Here is an 18,016-nt window from a genome sequence, read left to right on the forward strand (position 1 = left end):
AAAAAAAAAAAAAAGAAAGAAAGAAAGAAGAGAAATAATTTGCCAGATTGAGCAGCTGCCAAGAATCCACCCTAACTGGCATTTTCCCTGGGCGGCTGTTCTCCTCGAAGGAACCAGACTGGGGCTGGGGGCTCCTCCTTGGCGTCACGGGCCCTCGCGGTCTGCGGGGAGTGACAGAGCGCAGGGCCGATGTAGTGCACGGGTCGGCTGCCCTGCAGGAGGCCGTCGCTTGGCGTGTCCCCTCCTGATTAAAGGGCAGCAGCAGTTGTTCCCCATCAGTGCTGACAAAAGAGGACGGCTTTGGTCCCAGGGAGCTCACGGGAGCGCCTCGGATGCCAAAGTCTGGCGCCTGCCACCTGGCGTTCTTCAAGTGACCCTTTCCAGAGAGACGGCCACTGTGAGGGAGAGGGTTTGTGTGGGGCCTCCATCCGGCCCCGGGAGGGGTTGCTCTGCCCGTGTGGGGGCAGGAGGACAATGTCCGGAACCTGACCCTGCCCTGGCCTTGCATGGGACAGGGCTACAGGTGCCAGTGCCCACAGGCCTGGGAGTCAGTCTCCTGCAGAGGCTGCGGGAGGGGCCTTGGCCCACAGGACGAGCCTGTCCCCAGCCAGGCGAGGCCCCTGGAACTACAGGCCCAACAGGGCCCAACCTTCTGGCCACCAGGGCAACCCCAGGAAAACGGAGGTCTCTGTCCACACCAGGACTTGAGCTATGTCAGGACAGGGCCTGTCCCATCAAGTCCCTGTAACCTGAGTCGTCGTCCCCCGCCCCCGCCCCCGAGAGAGAGCCTGCCTTCGCCACCCAGGAATGGAGCAGGCACCCCCTCTGAACCGCATCAGCCTGGGTGGGCAGTCACCCCTGAAATTCACTGACCTGCTGAGGGGGGGTCTACGTTCTTGGGAGAAAAGCCCTCCGTTCACACCACCCAGGCCAGAGCCACACACACCCCGAGGCTCCAACATTCCAGAACGCTTCTCCCCTTGGGTCAGAGGTCACACTGTAGACCAATCCCAGCCAGCAGATGTGTCTAGCTTGTCCCTCCTGGTATGTTTTGAAAAATGGGAATCCAAGGTAAAAACACAAGATTTCACTAGAAAATCTGGTTCCTTGATTCTCCAAAGGTCTCAGGAAAGCAGGCCACCTGGGCCCAAACTCTCTCCTGGTGGCCTTTGGTGGCACAAAGTCCAGGCTGTCCCTTCAGACAGGTGCAGGCCCCGTGGTTTGCCAGAGTCCCCACCCCTCCCTATTCTTCCCAACTTGGAGACCCAGGATCTGCCACCCCAGCTCCTGGGCTGCACTGGCCATAGGCCACTTGCTGGCTGCGTGTCCTGGGCCACCTCCTTCCCTCCCTGAGTGTGTCCCCTTCTACAACGGAAACCCACCCCACAGGGCGGGGGAGATGGCCTGAGTCAATACCCTGAACCTGCTTGCAGGTGTCTGGCAGGTCCTGATCCCTCAGGATGTGCTGGATAGGGGCTGGCTGGCTCTAGCCCTCCTCACTCCTCTGTCACTTGCCAGGCCCCTCTGGACACTGGCTTTGAGACCCTGCTCCCGACAGAGAAACCGGATTTGGCCATTTCTCTCCAGCTTTCTCCACGCCCGCCTCCTTCTCCCCAACCCCCACCCCATGTTCCACACCAGAGGGCGAGTCCCACAGAGCCTGCAGTCCTGCCACGTGGAGTCCTGGGTTCCCACCATCCTGATCCCACGTCACTGCAGGCCCCTCCGACGGACGTGTTCGGATTTGCTCCCACATCTCGGACCTGGAGGTGAACCCCTCCTTCCGCCAGCGATTTCAGGACCGCCTGCCTGGAGAGCTGGTCAGACTTGCGAGCGTGTCCTTTCTTCTTACGCTCACGCTCCATCCGTGAGACACTTCAGGCTTCACCAGATGGAATGCTGATATATGCGTTAGGTACTTCGAAAGCCATCAACTGTAATCCCATGACTACTGGCTGTACTTTTAATGCTCTTTGCCCCCAAGCCCCCATCTTAATTGTGGGCCAGCTCAAAACACCCACACACGGAGCACGAGCCAATTGTGTGCCTCGCTGCCTCACCTGACAGTGGGGGTCCTGAACAGTGAACAGCTGACCTGCATGAATTAACGTGTGAGCCCCTGTACGTCCGGGAGCTTTTAAACTTACAAACAGGTAGCAGCTGGGTTGCCATGGTGACCTGTGGACCGACGCCAGGGCTCACCCTCCGCACTCATGGCCTCCTCTGATCAGCAGGGTCACGCGAGCTCTGCGAGAAGGCAGAGGCATGGCCTGGCATCTTAACGACGCCGGACTTGCTGGGTCTGAGTGGCGAGTGTGTGGGGATGAGAGAGGGCGTGTGTGTATGCGTGTGCATGCGTGTGTGTGAGGCTGCACGCACGTATGTCCAGGCCCCACATGTATGGGATGAAAACTGATCAGCCCCAAAGAGCTGCTGGACACAGATCTCTTTCATGTGCTACCAGAGACCAAAGCTGTGAGGGGTCGCTGGATGGACAACTTGTGTCTCTGCGTCAAGGCAGCTACTGACTCAGCGCTGAGGAAGCCGCTCTGTGGGGCCCATAGAGACCCACCCACCCCGTGGCTCTGTCTCACCCCAAACCCTTCCCCCCTTTCTCTTCCCCCTCTTCCCCCTCCTGCCTCTCCCCACCCCCAGCCCTCTCTCATTTTCCTTCACTGCTGCTTTCTTTGTCCTGCAAATGCCGCCCCCCCATCATGGATGGGGAGATGAGACCTAAGTCCTTGCCTCCTACCACATAAGACCCTTGACACCACTGTACCCACCTTTTTGTCTTGCAAATCCACCCCAACTCAGGGAAAATACTTACACACATACAAACAAGCATACATCATATGCACAGAAAGTAAACCCAGACCAGAAGCAAGTCCTCCACCCAATGTTTTGGTTTCCCCAGAAGCCAACCCAGAGGCAAGGCTTCAAGCCCAAGAAGTTTATCTGGGAGGTGATCACAAACACCAGTCAGGATGTGGGGCAGGGAGACCAGGAGGGTTGAAGGCCATGAGTGTCCTGTCTGTCTGGGAACCAGCCTGCAGGTTGCTTGCGAGCCCGCAGAGCCCGGCCCCTGAGTGCCTGAGGTTCTCGGGAAGGGGCACAGGCCCACCTCCAGCAAGTTACATACTTGGGCAAAAAGAGCCCCATCCTGCTGGGGAGCCCACAGCACAAACAGGCACCACAGCCAAGAGAACCAAGTGTGGCCCCAACTCCATCAGACCTGGGCCCCAGAGGCATTACTTTCCCAGCTCCTCCTGTCTCTGGAGCTCCCACAGAGCCCAGCCTGGCAGCAGGGACCCTCAGGGCGACGTAGGGGCTGCAGCAGGAAGCCAGGCAGGGGACTCAGGGACATTCAGAAAGAGCAGCCCACCCTGCTATGCCACTCTCCAGGGCTCTCCCCTCTGCTGCAGAACCACCCCCACCCCCAGCCTCCAGACATCCTCACAACAGGTGACACACATGCTCCAGTCCTCAGTGAGCCCCTACTGTGTGCCAGCGCTGGGCTCAGTACATCAGGAAACGGGCTTCTGCTCTGGGGGAGCCGATGCTCCAGGTGGGCCAACAGATAAGAAACTAGAGCCAGAAACCACACAGTAACATCTGACCTGATGGGCATGCAGAAGAGCAGAAAGTGGGGACACAGGCTCCAGGAAAGTGACAACGGGCTGAAGAGTCTGAGCCAAGGAGGGAAAGAGAGGGAGCAGCCCAGGGACTCGATGGGCCAGCCCTGGAGCCATCTCCTGTGACCCATTCTTGCCCACTTTCATTTTCCAGGCTTTACAGTCTCCTTCCCGAAATCAACAGAGCCCAGACCTGCTGGGCCCTGGCGTGACTTTCCTGTTCTATGACACTAAGACCCTGGGACAGAGTGTCTCAAACATTTAACACAACCGCAATGAGAAACATTTCACATGGTTTCTCCCCACACACAAACATACCTATTTATGTAAAAACAAAGCAGGAGTTTTCCCGAACACGGCTTCTCTTCACTGCACGCCCCACACTTTGATATTTCCTGATCTATTCTATTTTGGTCTATTGCAGATTTTAAGTGCCAGGCTCCACTCTCTAAATTGATTTCAAGACCCACTAATGCATCACAGCCTGCAATTTGATAAACTCATCCGGTTATGGGTGTGTCAGACCAGATACCATTTGTCCTACAGTGAGGGGAGGCCAGGTTCATCCACTTTCTCCTGCAGTCAGAGGGAGGCGAGGAAGTAGCTGTGCCCCCAGGCCTTGAGAGGTCACCGCTCCAAAGTTTGCCCAGGAGGCTGCAAGGCGGAGGCTGGGATTGGGGGCCTGCAGCTGCTCGGCCCCAGAGCCTTCCAATCCCACCAGGGAACAGCTCCCCGGGATGGCCATGGGGGACTGGCCTGGAGGAAGGCCTCCCAAGAACTCCAGACCCACCCTCAGAACCACTCTCAGGAGCTTGCAGACAACCCCTCGGCCTGGAGAAACAGGCAGAAAGCTGCTCTTATACCCTGAGCAAAAGCTGCTTTTACTGCTGCCACATGGTTGTATCCCAATCTGTACGGCACTGAGCTCTGTGGCTTCCCTCCCTAATGGCCACCTTCAGAGGGACAGGGCGGAGGGCCAACCCCCACCCAGAGAGGGGCTGAGCCTCTGAGGACCCCAACCATCTGGCCAAGACCCGCCCCCCAGCTCCTGTGGGACCACCAATCCCTCCCGTGTACCCAGCATTACAGCCTCCAACTACACGCTACCCACCTCAGGGCGTCCCCCCTCATCCCCTGCCCTGAGCAAGTCCTCTGCAGACCCGTCTGCTGGGGGCAGGCCTGTCCTCCTTTCACCCTCTGCATCCCCTCTTGACAGACACTGCCCCACAACCTGGGCCCTAGGACACGGCACTTCAGACCTCTGAGTCCTGTGCCACCCTCCTGCCTCCCAGAGAAATCTCCACATTATTCCCAGGAAGACAGCCTCATTCCCTTTGGAGGCCTAGGGGGTGGCAGAGCCAACCAGGGAACAGCACGAGCTCTGGAGTCGCCTCCCTGGTGCAAATTCAGCTCTGCCACTTCCTGCTATGTGACCTTGGGTAAGTTGCTTAACCTCCATTTCCTCACTGGAACAACATACTATGCAATAATCTGAAGTGCAAGAGCCAAAAACTCAGCTCCTCAGGCATCTTCACCCACAGCCAGGGTGTATTGGTGGAGGGTGTAGGGGAAATTTTCTTTTTTGGTCTTTTTTTTTTTTTTTTTTTTTTTTAAGGCCACATCCACAACATATGGAAGTTCCCAGGCTAGAGGCTGAATTGGAGCTGTAGCTGCCAGCCTACACCACAGCCACAGCAACAGCAGTTCTAAGCCTCATCTGTGACCTACACCATAGCTCATGGCAATGCTGGATCCTTAACCCACTGAGAGATGCCGGGATCAAACCTGTATCCTCATGGATACTAGTCAGATTCGTTTCCACTGAGCCACAACAGGAACTCCCAGGGGAAAATATTTTTTAAATGAAAGTATTTACTAACACTTTAAAGTTAGATTTTACCTAAAAATAGAATTTCCATCTTCTCTTTAAAAAAGAGAACATCTGGGGAGTTCCCTTTGTGGCTCAGTGGTTAATGAACCTGACTAGTATCAGGACATGGGTTTGATTCCCAGCCTTGTTCAGTGGGTTAAGAATCCTGTGTTGCTGTGGCGTAGGTTGGCAGCTGCAGCTCTGATTCAACCCCTAGCCTGGGAACTTCCATATGCCACAAGTGTGGCCCTAAAAAGACAAAAAAACAGAGAGAGAGCATTGGTCCACACTGGGCCCCATACCTGCCCAGTACTGGAGTTGATGGCAACCACTTCTTTTAGACAAAGCAGAGGCTCTCCAGTCCTCCGCAGTCCCCACCACTCCCTATTGCCTTACTCCCAGCCCACCTCACGCCACCTCACGCCATTATAAGCTTTGGGTTTGCCACCCTGACACAGCAGCAGTGGGATCACAGTAAATAACCTGGAGGTAGGAATAAAAAGGCCTGACACTTACAACATGCCCAGCACTGTTCTAAGGACTTTACAATCATCACTTAAGCTCACCTGAGGGGCAGGGATGAACACCAGCCCTACTGGACAGGTGAAGAAACTGAGGCCCAGAGAGATTAGGCGACTCGCCCAGAATCTCACACACATCAGGCACAGCTCCGAGATAGGACCTGGGAGCCCAACTCCACACTCACCGGACTGGGTTAGATGGAAGGCAGTGAGCAGGTCCCCTTGCTCCCAGCTTCCTCCCCGCCCCTGCCTTTAACCTTGACCTTCCCTCCTCCTTTACTTCCCTTCTAGACCTTCAGCCCAGCATCTGCCTTCCTGGGCATCTCCTGTCCTCAGGTGCAGAGCCTGCTGGCACCCTGAACCCCTAATCTTCCTGCCTGCCCTCTGCCCAAGAGCAGGAACCAGGTATATAAGGACCCCGAGCGCAGGTGCCCCCTTCTTTCTGTCGTATTTTGGAACTGTCATCACACACCACCTTGAGCACTGCCCCCTCTCTCCAGCCTGCCCACTGATTCCAGGTTCCCACTTGGCCGTAAAGAAGAACCTTGTGGTCATCAGTGTGTCATCAGTCAGGCCCCCTTTTCTTCTGACTTACATTATCTAACTTCCAACACTTACTGAACAAATATTAACAAGCACCCCCTGTGTGCCAGGCACTATGCTGGGCACTGGGGACACAGCTGGAAATAGGCACAGACCCCGCTTTTGTGGAACCCACAACCCAGTGGGCAGACTGGTAGTAAAGCAATAACACAATAAACAAAAAAGTTTTCCTGGAGTTCCTGTCATGGCTCAGTGGGTTACAAACCCAACTAGTATCCATAAGGATGCAAGTTCGATCCCTGGCCTCGCTCAGTGGGTTGGAGATCCATTATTGCATGAGCTGTGATGTAGGTCACAGATGAGGCTTGGATCCCACGTTTCTGTGGCTGTAGTGTAGGCCAACAGCTGAAGCTCTGATTTGACCCCTAGCCTGGGAACTTCCATATTCAAGTGTGGCCCTAAAAAGCAGGAAAAAAAGTCAGTTTTCCTGACTATGGCACATGCTGTGAAGGAACCACAAGAGGCTCAGATGACTAAGAGTAGCAAGTGGAGGTGAAGGCTTTGAGGAAGATCTCCAAGAATACCTGAGACCTGAAGGTTGAGAAGGAGCGCTTTGTGAAAAGACAGAGAAGAGAATTTCTGGCCTTGAGAATAGCATGTGCAAAGGCCCTGGGGCAGGACAAAGATGGGGCAGGGCAGAAAGGAGGCCTGTAAGGCTGAGGCTGAACGAGGAGAGAGGTGTGTGGCAAAGAGGAAGAGGCAAAGCCTTCCACGGTGATGGAGACCAGGGGTCCGCCCAGACTTGATTTCTCTCCTCAGTTAGACCCTCTGACTGCTGTGTGGTGTGGACTGCAGGGGCAGAGGTAGCAGACCTGGACCAATGAGGAGGCTACTGCCGCCATCGCTGTGTAGATGGTGGGGTCTGGACCTTCAGCTTTGAGCAGCTCTACGTTCCTCCTTACAGCCTAAGCAGTGACTTAAAGGAAACCCTTCCTTTTGGAGGTCTGCCCTTCAACCCCGGTAGTCTTTACTTTGAGGCTACAGGACCCCAAGCTCCCTGCCCCGCCAGCCCCTCACTCATCACTACGCAAGCTTCACACCAGACTGTAGGTCCTTCTGGGGCTTGAACTGTCTTCCCCAAAAGATAAGCTGAAGTCCCAAACCCCCGCACTTATAAATGGGGCCTTATTTGAAAACAGGATCTGTGCGGACGCAATCAAGTTAGGAGGAAGTGGTCCTGAACACCACCATGGCTGGTGTCCTTGTAAGAAGAGGGAAATCTGGACACAGTCACAGAGCGCAGCACCACAGGAGGAGGAGGAGGGAGAGACGAGGAACGCCGACTTCCGGCGTCCACCAGAAGCGAAGAAAGGCGCGGGGCGGTTGCTGCCTCAGGGCCTGCAGCAGTAACCCACCCTTCCAACACCCTGATTTTGGACTTCTGATCTCCTGAACTGAGAGAGGATAAGTTTCTGTTGTTTGGAGCCAGGCCATGTGTGATCCTTTGTTGACAGCCCCAAGGAAACAGACAGCCCCTCCCACTGGTCCCCTCACATCCTGCCTCCTCTTTAAATTCTCCTCTGTTCCCCAGTCAGGGTGGCCAGCATGCCCGCTGCACAGCCCCCACTCCGTTTGGCCCGGTGGTGTCTGTGCTCGTCATATATCCCGGAATGCAGGACACTGCAAGGCCACCGTCTTGATCTCCCTCAACAGGTGGCTCAGTCACAGCCTGCAGGTCAGGGTTCATTCACAGACTGGTTTTTTAATACAACTGTTTTACTCTTTTAAAATGGAGGAACCTACGATTTAAAAAAATTAGGATGTTTTCTATTAAGATAAGGGTTTCTCAGGGTTTTCCCCAGAAAGACATGCCTTCTACAATGAGCTGCACTGAGTCACAGCTGCCCCTGGCTGGATGGGCGCCCACTCCCCCACGGCCACAGACCCCACCCAGCCTGAGTCCCCCAGACTCGGGGACCACACACATTTCTGGAGGAAGAGAGTCCAAGAGAAGAAAGAGCACATGCAAAGGCCCTGTGGTGGACAGATCAGCATGGCTGGAGTAGAGTGACATAGAGCAAGGGAGGGGACGAGGAAGAGGGTCACCCAGGGCCCAGGTCAGCACGGTGAGGAGTGTGGGTTTTCTTCTGAGTGAGAGAAGACCCTGGAAGATTCTAAGCGGGGGGTGACACCATCCGATTCACATTCACAAAGGACACGCCCACGCCTCCCTAAAACAGCTGCACCCATCTGTATTCTCGCCTAGTCTCAATTTGGCTTTAAGTCAGTTTCTTTCCTCAGATACCTTTTTAAGGGAAATTTGATGTTCCACTATTGCGAATGAAAAATTAATGTCACTTGCCATAAACAGAGAGAATCCATAAAACAAATACAATGAAAACAAAGCAGTGCCCAGAGAGGCACTAAAGTCATGCCAGGACCGAACTGACTTCCTCTGTGAACACCCCAGAGACCGAGGGAGACTTGGTGAGTGGGCACGTTTTGCACCTTAGTGTTAAAGCTGGTTCAGGAACCACCCAAACCATCTCGCCTGTCCTCTGTGGGCATCTGCAGCTCTCTGGGGAAAGAGCATTTTGAATTATATTCACACTTCAGCATTTCAGGTCCTCAAGGAGCAAAATCACATTTTGGGGAATTCCTGTTGTGGCTTAGCAGAAACAAATCTGACTGGCATCCATGAGGATGCAGGTTCGACCCCTGGCCTCGCTAAGTGCATTAAGGATCCAGTGCTGCTGTGAGCTGTGGTGTAGGTCAAAGAGGCAGCTCGGATCTGGTGTTGCTGTGGCTGTGGTGTAGGCCAGTGGCTACAGCTCTAATTCAGCCTCTAGCCTGGGACCCTCCATATCCCATGGGTGCTGCCCTAAGACGACAAAAAAATTAAATTTAAATTAAAAAAAAATCATAAGGTTTTTATCCTTTCCTCCCCAGAACCTGGCAGGAAATGCTCCATAAATATTCACTGCTACGTTTTTGCTGCACAAGCCACAGACAACAAACACTGTGTGTGGGTTTGATTTTGTTTGGGATTTTTTGGTTTTGTTCTTTGTTTTCTGCAAAATTGTTCAAGAGATAACTGTGAGCTAAAAGACAAAGAGAACAGTTTTGCATTGTTTCCATTTTCCCCCTGACAATCCTCATGGGTAAAACTGCTGCTGCACCAGCCTCATCTCATCTCCGAGGTCCACCCCTGCTCCTCCAGTCTATCAACAACACTGCAGCCAGAGGGATCTTTGCAAAGTGTGAAGATTGCGGCCCCACCCTGTACAAACACCTGTGATCTCTGTTATGCTCAGAATAGCAGCCCTCCCCCCCGTCACAGCAAACAAGGCTGTTCCCTGCCACCCTATCTGACCTGTCCCATCTCTCTGCTCCAGCCACAGGGACCTTCTCTCTGCTCTCTGAACTTGCCAAACTTCCCCCTCAGGGTATTTGCTCTGGCTGGTCCCCCTGCCAGGGAACATTCTTCCCAGACTTTCATGTAACTCACCCTTCAGAACTCACATGTCACCTCCCCAGAGAGGCCTCCTTCATCACGCTGTTTCAGTGGCTCCCACCCGTTCTGACAATCCCCTGACGCATGCATTTCCTTCAGGGTGCTGCAAGTATGTTCATTTGCAAGTTTGCATCTTCACTCTCTCACCCTCCACTAACATGTAAAGATGGGGACACCTGTGTCCTGTCCCCTGACGAATCCCAGAGCTGGCACAATGCCTGGCATGCTTCAAGCACTCAAGCGACGTTTGCTTCCTGAATTCTCACCTTGGAGGCTGGAGCCAGTGCGGTCTGTCAGGTTCTAAGCCAGATGGAGCTTTCGAAGGGAATCCTTGGGCAAAGGGCAAACAAAACCTGAGGAATGGTGACTTGGGGAGTTCAGGAAGCAGTGATAACTCCTAACCAAAGAATCAGTCTGATGGGGTCTTAAGTGGTCCTGCAGGCCCTTCCCATCACCTTCCAGAGACCCCATGTTGAAACAGTCCAGATGCTGCGAATATGTCCTTATCAGCTGTGTCTTCCAGGAGATTCCAGAACCATCTCCACCACGCATTCTGCAGACAGACACTGCATCCACCCGACCAAGGTCGACTAGTGGTGACTCTGTACCACGTAGTGCTGGTGCCACTGGGCTCCAGGGAACTAAACGAGGTCCCCAGTTCCCTGGGCCTTTGCATTCCGCTGGGTAAGCCTGTCGCTTGATGAAGTATGTAAAGGAACGCCATCATCTCTGAAGCAGTAGATCAAAGCAGAGCAATGTGTTCAAAGTGTCACTGGTGGCTTGAGTTCGTCCAAGCAATTGGAGAAGGATCTTGAGGACAGAGCTTGGTGCTGAAATCTGATGATGGGGAGAAAAATTCAGGCTGAGGTAGGTGTGAGGGTAACATAACTGCAAAGCAGAGTAGAACCAGCAGGACCCAGCATGAGAGGCCACAACACCCACTGTCAGGAACTTGAGTTTTGTCCAAAGTATAATGGGAGGATTTTTAGCTTGGGAAATTTGAAACATCCCTTTGACCACAGCGCTGAGAATTCACCACACAGAGCCCAGAGAGGAATCAGAGGACGGGCAAAGAGACTGGTGGAGTCCACCGAGCAGGTGGCCTGGACGGGGTGACCACAGTGGGGATGGGAGACAGAGAAAGCTGATCTTTGGGGCTTCCTAGCGTCCAATTTGGCATCCTTTTGGCTGCACCTCTTCCTTCTCCTGTTCTGTACCTAATGCCCTTCTAGACAACCCATCATCAGCCTGAAGACCTTTACAAAGCCCCATCTCTTCCCAAATCAAACCCCACACAAGTTGTCATCAGCTCTTCCGTCATGCAGCAGCTCACAGCTGAGCTCTGAAGGGTTCTGAAATTGCAGCTGCATTTAAATGCCTCACACTTTCCCAGGCTTTGTTAATCACTGTTTTTCGCCCAAACATGAAATGGGGTTATCAAGGGTGTTCACTTGAAATTGCCTGTGTGAGACAAATGTCAGAACATTTCTGGAGCTGCTCTCTATAGAGAAAGCTTTCCAAAAGGCCCAACTCAGGAACTGGCATTAAGTGGGTGTATCCATTTTCTCTTGCCGTGTAACAAATTACCACACACTTAGCAGCTTAAAACAACTCACGTTTCATCTCATAGTTTCTGTGAGTCAGGATTATGGGCATGGCTTAGCTGGGCCCTCTTTTCCAGCATCTCTTGCAGGCTGTTTTCAAGGTGTCTAAGCTGGGGCTGGAGTCTTATCTGAAGGCTCTGCTCTCAAGTTCATAAGGTTGTTGTTGGAAATCAATTCCTTGCAGACCTTAGACTTCGGGTCTTAGTGCCAAGCTGGCTGTTGGCCAGAGGCCACCCTCAGTTCCCTGACACCCAGTTCTCCCTAACATGACGACTTGCTTCATGAAAGCAAGAGAAAGTGTCTGCTAGGGAGACAAAGTCATAATCACATGTAACAAAGCTGTGGACATGACACCCCATTACATGTACCATGTTTTATTGCTGAGAATCAAGTCAGAGGTCCCATCCACACCTGGGGGCTTGGGGGGCGGTATTCATACGTGACGTGAATACCAGGAGATGGGGGTCACTGGGGATCATCTTAGAGTTTGTCCCCCAAAATCCCCTGAAGTAGGCACCTCCTGAGATGACCCCAAAGAACCTTATCTCCTGGTGCACCATCTTGTGTAATTCCTTCCCCTTTGGTCACCTGCTTCTCATCGATAGAACACCTCAAAATTGATGGAGTGTTGATTCATGATTATGTTATAAAAATTTACACTTCCATCTTTTCGTTGTTTTTTTTTTTTTTGGCCACCCCTTGGCATATGCAGTTCCCAGGCCAGGGATCAGATCCAAGTCGTAGCTGCTGCAACACTGGATCCTGCATCCTGGTGCTGCAGTCTGCTTCCACCTTGCTAGAAGACTATCTCCTTTGCTAAACTTGACAAAGTTATGGAGTTCCCACGTGGCTCAGAGGTTAACGAATCTGACTAGGAACCATGAGGTTGCAGGTTTAATCCCTGGCCTTGCTCAGTGGGTTAAGGATCCGGCGTTGCCGTGAGCTATGGTGTAGGTCACAGATGCGGCTCGGATCCCACATTGCTGTGGCTCTGGCGTAGGCTGGCAGCTACAGCTCTGATTCGACCCTTAGCCTGGGAACCTCCATATGCCATGGGAACAGCCTAAGAAAATGCCAAAAAGACAAAAAAAAAAAGAACATGCTGGGGGGACCCCTATGACAAGGTACTGAAATTGCCCCTGAGCCAATAGCCAGCTAGGGACTGAGGCTCTCAGCAGGACCACCCCCCAAAACCAAATCCTGTCAAGCACCATGTGAGTGAGCTTGGCAACAGGTCATTCCCCAGTCAAGCCTTCAGATGAGACCCCAGTTTTCACTGACACCTTGATTGCAGCCTGTGAGATCCCTAAGCAGAGCACCCAGAAAAGTGGTGCCCATTCCTGACCCAGAGAAACCAGGAAATAATGAGTGTTGTTTAAGCCACTAAGTTCGCCAGTTTGTGACTCAGCAATGTATAATTAATAGAGTGGGTACATAGTAAGTCATCACCGAATAACTGAATGAATGAAATAATAGCTGGAAAGCATGTGTGAATTTGGGGAGGTGTGACCAGGAGAGCCCTTGGGCCAATTTCCCTCCTTGTCACAGAGCCACTGAAGAAGGCTCATCATCTGACACCAACTCAATACCTGCACACCTGCCCTGGCCCAAGCAGGCACCAGGCACTGTGCACAGTGAATCCAATAAAACACCTTATCCCGGCCCCTCTGGAGTTTACGTGCCAGAGCTGGAATCCTCCAGAACCACCTCTTCACACACACACAGCTCACCTGGGCAGAGTGGGCAGGGAGCTGGGCAGGGTCTGACCCTCCCCCTGACCTGGGAGCGGCTTTGGTAAAGCGCTTGGAGCTCACCTGAGGCTGATGGCTCCAGCCTCCAAACACGCCCAGGGGCCTCCTTGGATGCTTGGCAATCAGACCAGGTACCTGTAAAGTCATTGAAAAATCCACATCACCAAAGAGCGTATGGATGCGGAGGGCTCTTTCTTCCCTCACCAGTGACCATTAACCTTTCAAAAGATGCTTCACGAGCCATTTGCTGAGCCGCGTTCTTGGTGCAGTGCCAGGGGGAATGACGCTCAGAAGTGGGGAGAATGTGAGAAATGCCACAAATGAGAGGCCTGGGCAGTGCAGGGCCCTGGGCCACCTGCCACACGAGGGCCTGGCGTGGATGTGTCAGCAGGCCAAGTCTTATACAAAAAATAACTTCTACTGCGACAACAGTGGCAGGAATAGATGAGATCTTGTCTCTCCTCTGATCTAAACCCTCTGCTGCTCCCACTGACTCAGAGTAAAAGCCAAGTCCTTACAGTGGCCTCGGGCCTTCCTGAGTCAGCCTCTTCTCACAGCTCCTATTCCCTGCCCCTTGGCCCTTCGCTGTCTATCTGGTTCTACGGACCAGATGAGCCTGGAGGTCCAGCTACACCTCAGGGCCTTTGCACCACCACTCCCTTTGCTGGGAAAGCTCCTCCCCACGACAGTCTCAGGCTACTCCCTCTCTGTGGCTTTCTTAGGGGACCCTTCCCTCCACTTTGAAAGTAACCCCCAACCACATCCCTCCCCAATCACACTCCATGGTTTCTTCCTCTTAACACACTCATCAGTCTCTGACGTTCCCTGGTGCACTATGTCCTGGTTACTCTCTCAACCCCCACAAGGACATCAGCTCCATCCAGAGGGGGACCTTGCTGGGCTTGTCCACTGCCAAACCCCTGCTTCAGGGACCAACACCCAGGAGGTGCTCAACACATGTGTGTGCAATGAATGGTGAGGAAACCAACTGAGCATACACCTTGGGAACTTACAAAGCATTACTGGAAATTTTCATTTCATAAAGCACTTACAAGTACCTTTTGCTGCTATCTCGGGAGGGTTAGATGTGGCTTGACATGAAGAGTTAAGAAGACAGGAGGGCGGCCCAACTCACCCCGGCTTTTCTACAGACCTCAATAGAAATGTTACATCTGCCGGTTCATCGAAACACTCAGTAAAGATGGGATATATATAACTAGCTTTTTCTTGTTTCCCCTTTAGCACACAACATGATTTAACTTGTTTCACTACCTAAAACCCCTCCTCCATCTTAGATGGACCATGTGGTAGCATCCAAACATTTTGGCCATCCTGAACCCAGGAACCCCTTCTGCTCCTGCTACCTGCCCGGGTGACACCATACCTAGGCCTCGTGCTGCTGCAGCCTGTGGGGTGAGATGTGTGTTGAAGTGACCACGGAGGTTCCCAGCTTTGACGTACTTTATTCAGTGGGTCCCTGATAGGGTTGGGGTGGGGGGGATTCTGGCTGGGGACCAGCTCCCAGAGTGGATGTGGGGGCCTGGCCCTGCTCCCACCGATGGACAAAGGCCCGTCAGTTCTCCTTGGGGGATGTGATTCACCCTGGTGCCCACCTGTCTGCCCATCTCCTCCTACAGCCCAGACCCCAAAGACGGCCTGGCTCCTGTCCCTGAGGTCTGGTGCTCTGCTCCCAATTCCTTCTGGTCAGTTCCTCTAGTCCTGGCCTCAGAAGATGATGTGAATTCCATCACCTGCAACCTCAGAATCCAAGTGCCACCACCACTGCCTTTTACCAGGTTTCTGCGTCTTCAGTCCCCCAGGGCCTTTCTGGTGCATTACAGATGAGGGAGCATCTCCAAGGAGCCTGGGGAACCTGAAGTCCTGAGAAGCATCAAGGGCTTCAGGAGGGAGCCCCCCCCACCCCCAGGGAGGCCACCACAGAGACCACGGAGACCTTGGAACAGGCTGGCAGGGACACTACTCAGGCCTCAGTGTGTTGATTTAGGTCCATGGCTTATGGTCCCTCCCTAGAATCCCCCACCAGACCAGCCCCCGGCCCTCCTGCTCACAGCCTATCTTGACCTGGGGCTGGCCAGACTGTCGTCACCGCCCCCACATGCAGCAGGAGGATGTGGGGAGGTGAGAGGGTGATGATTAGCACGTGGACATGGGTGTGAACAGGTCAGGAACCTGAAGTCCTCTGAGGCTAAAACGCTCTGGGAACAGAGGACCCTTCTAATATTTAACTAGACATTTATCAGATGTATTTCTGGGGTCCTCATTTTCAGAGGGGACTGAATCCCATCACTTGTAGGTGTCGCTTCACACATCAGTCGCCTGAAACAATCAGACGCGCTCCGCTCCCCTCCCCTTCCAGCCTCAGTCACCTGACCAGATGTCCCCTAGGGCCAGGTGGTGTGACACAACGCAGAGCGTGCTGGGGTTTGGGTGGACTTTCGTTTCCTCATCCATGAAGTGGGTATCTACCTACCACTTCATTTAACAGATGAAATGGAAAAGCCCTCCTCGTTCCTTCTGAATGAGCCATGAAAGAGGCTCTGGGACCAGCCTCCAGGGTGAAGGGGTTGGCAGGGCCTGGTGCCCAGAGGGGCTGATGAGGCGTCAGGAAATGGGGCACGAGCATGACAGGGCGCTCGGGGAGACCTCTCGCAGTGCGCGGTGGATGAGCCATGTCCACAGGCACCCCGACCTCGAGGGGCTGGGAGGAGGGGATCCAAGGTGCCTCCAGGTGCCTGCTGACCCCTGCTCACCGGGGCAGCCCCACTTGGGTTGACCAAGGACCAGAGCTGAACTCCTCGGCCTCCCATCAGGGCAGGTTTGGATTCTGGTCCAGAGAAGCCCCCGGTGACACTCTGAGTCACTGACACAATTCTTCTCCAAGTGACAGGGGAGCTCCTCATCAGACGGGGCTGCTGGGGTACAAATGACTCTCAGTTGGGCGAGAACTTGTTTCCTCATTGGCTCCAAGGTGGGTTCCTACCCAACACTGAGAAGGTGGAACCCAGGACCAGCTGGTCCCAGCAGGGAATTCTCTGCAAATCAAAAGAACAACAGAGCACATCCAATTGGATGTGCACACTTTTCAACATATACTACCCTGTGCCTATGAGGATGCAGTGACATGGCACAGAACGCTCACCAGTGGGGACCCTTGAGTGGGAAACACCACCTCTCAACACAGGATCTGAGAAACAATGCCAGGGGCTCTGCTCTCAGGTGACAGAGACACCCCTGTGGTTGCAGAGCAGCTCCATGTCCAGCTGTGGCCTTTCCCAGAGTCACCTCTACAGGTTTCAGGTCTGACCTCAGCCCTGACTCTCCTTGAGCCGTCAAGAATCCTGTCCCCGGAGTTCCCATTGTGGCACAGTGGTTAACGAATCCTACTAGGAACCATGAGGTTGCGGGTTCAATGCCTGGTCTTGCTCAGTGGGTTAAGGATCCGGCGTTGCCATAAGCTGTGGTATAGGTTGCAGTCGCGACTCAGATCCTGTGTTGCTGTGGCTGTGGTGTAGGCCGACGGCTCCAGCTCCAATTAGACCCCTAGCCAGGGAACCTCCATATGCCGTGGGAGCAGCCCTAGAAAAAAGGCAAAAAGACAAAAAAAGAGTCCTGTCCCCTACTTATCAAAAAGGGTTCCTAATTATTGCATAATACTAATTAAAAGTAATGAATGCCTTAGAAATGTTCTTTTAAAATAAGTTTCTTAAAACTACAGAGACAACTTGATCGTCCCATTATCCACAAAAGATGACGGACAATGAGGTATTTGGAGTTCCTACTGTGGCTCAGTGGAAACCAATCTGACTGGCATCCATGAGGATGCAGGTTTGTTCACTAGCCTTACTCAGTGGGTTAGGGATCTGGGGGTGCCATGAGCTGTGGTTTAACTCAGACATGGCTTGGATCTGTCATTGCTGTGGCTATGGGGTAGGCCAGCAAGTGGCTAGAGCTCCAATTCAACCCCTAGCCTGGGAACCTCCATATGCTGCAGGTATGAGTTAAAGATCTGGTGTTTTCACTGCAGTGGCTCGGGTTGCTGCTGTGGTATGGGTTCGATACCTGCCTGTGAACTTCCACATGCCTGGAGTACAGCCAAAAAAAAAGCCAAAAAAGCACCCCCCTCCAAAAAAATAAATAAACAAAAACAAACAACAAAACAAAACAAAAAACCATGGTTTTGGAATCAGACTGCCATGGGTTCAAATACCAGGTCTTACATTTGCTGCGTGACTTCAGGCAAATTATTTAACTCAGCTGGACTTTTATTTCCTCGTCCATGAAGTAGGTATGGTACCTGCCACACGGGTGGACGTAACAGTAAAGAAAAGAGCACCCATCAAACCCTCATGCCACACCTGGCACATTAGTCCCCTTCCTTCATGCTCAGCTGGGAAGCCAAACACACGTTCACTGTGGCTTAGGTGGTCGTTAATTTGGGGGTGCTGTCGGAAGCTTCTGAGGGCTTCACTGTTCATTAAAAGCAAATCATCTTAGATAATCTCTTTTTCCTCTTTCTCCATTCCTATTGCTGGTGATTTAGAGATGGCACAGAGGGGGGTG

At 53.1% G+C, this 18,016-nt stretch overlaps 1 long non-coding RNA gene across 2 annotated transcripts in view; it reads right to left on the bottom strand.

Moving 5' to 3' along the window:
- Window positions 1-18,016, bottom strand: part of LOC106508180 — a 90,071-nt gene that overhangs the window by 15,235 nt on the left and 56,820 nt on the right. Inside the window, exons 3-4 of one of the 2 annotated variants that reach the window (XR_002339973.1) lie at window positions 13,499-13,570; window positions 10,347-10,917 (exon numbers count right to left, since the gene is read on the bottom strand). This is a non-coding gene — a long non-coding RNA (uncharacterized LOC106508180). Of the gene's footprint in view, window positions 1-10,074; window positions 10,918-13,498; window positions 13,571-18,016 lie in introns of both variants that reach the window. The other variant, XR_002339972.1, reaches the window with a different exon arrangement.

The sequence above is a fragment of the Sus scrofa genome, chromosome 17 (assembly GCF_000003025.6).
Source record: "Sus scrofa isolate TJ Tabasco breed Duroc chromosome 17, Sscrofa11.1, whole genome shotgun sequence".
NCBI lineage: Eukaryota > Metazoa > Chordata > Mammalia > Artiodactyla > Suidae > Sus > Sus scrofa.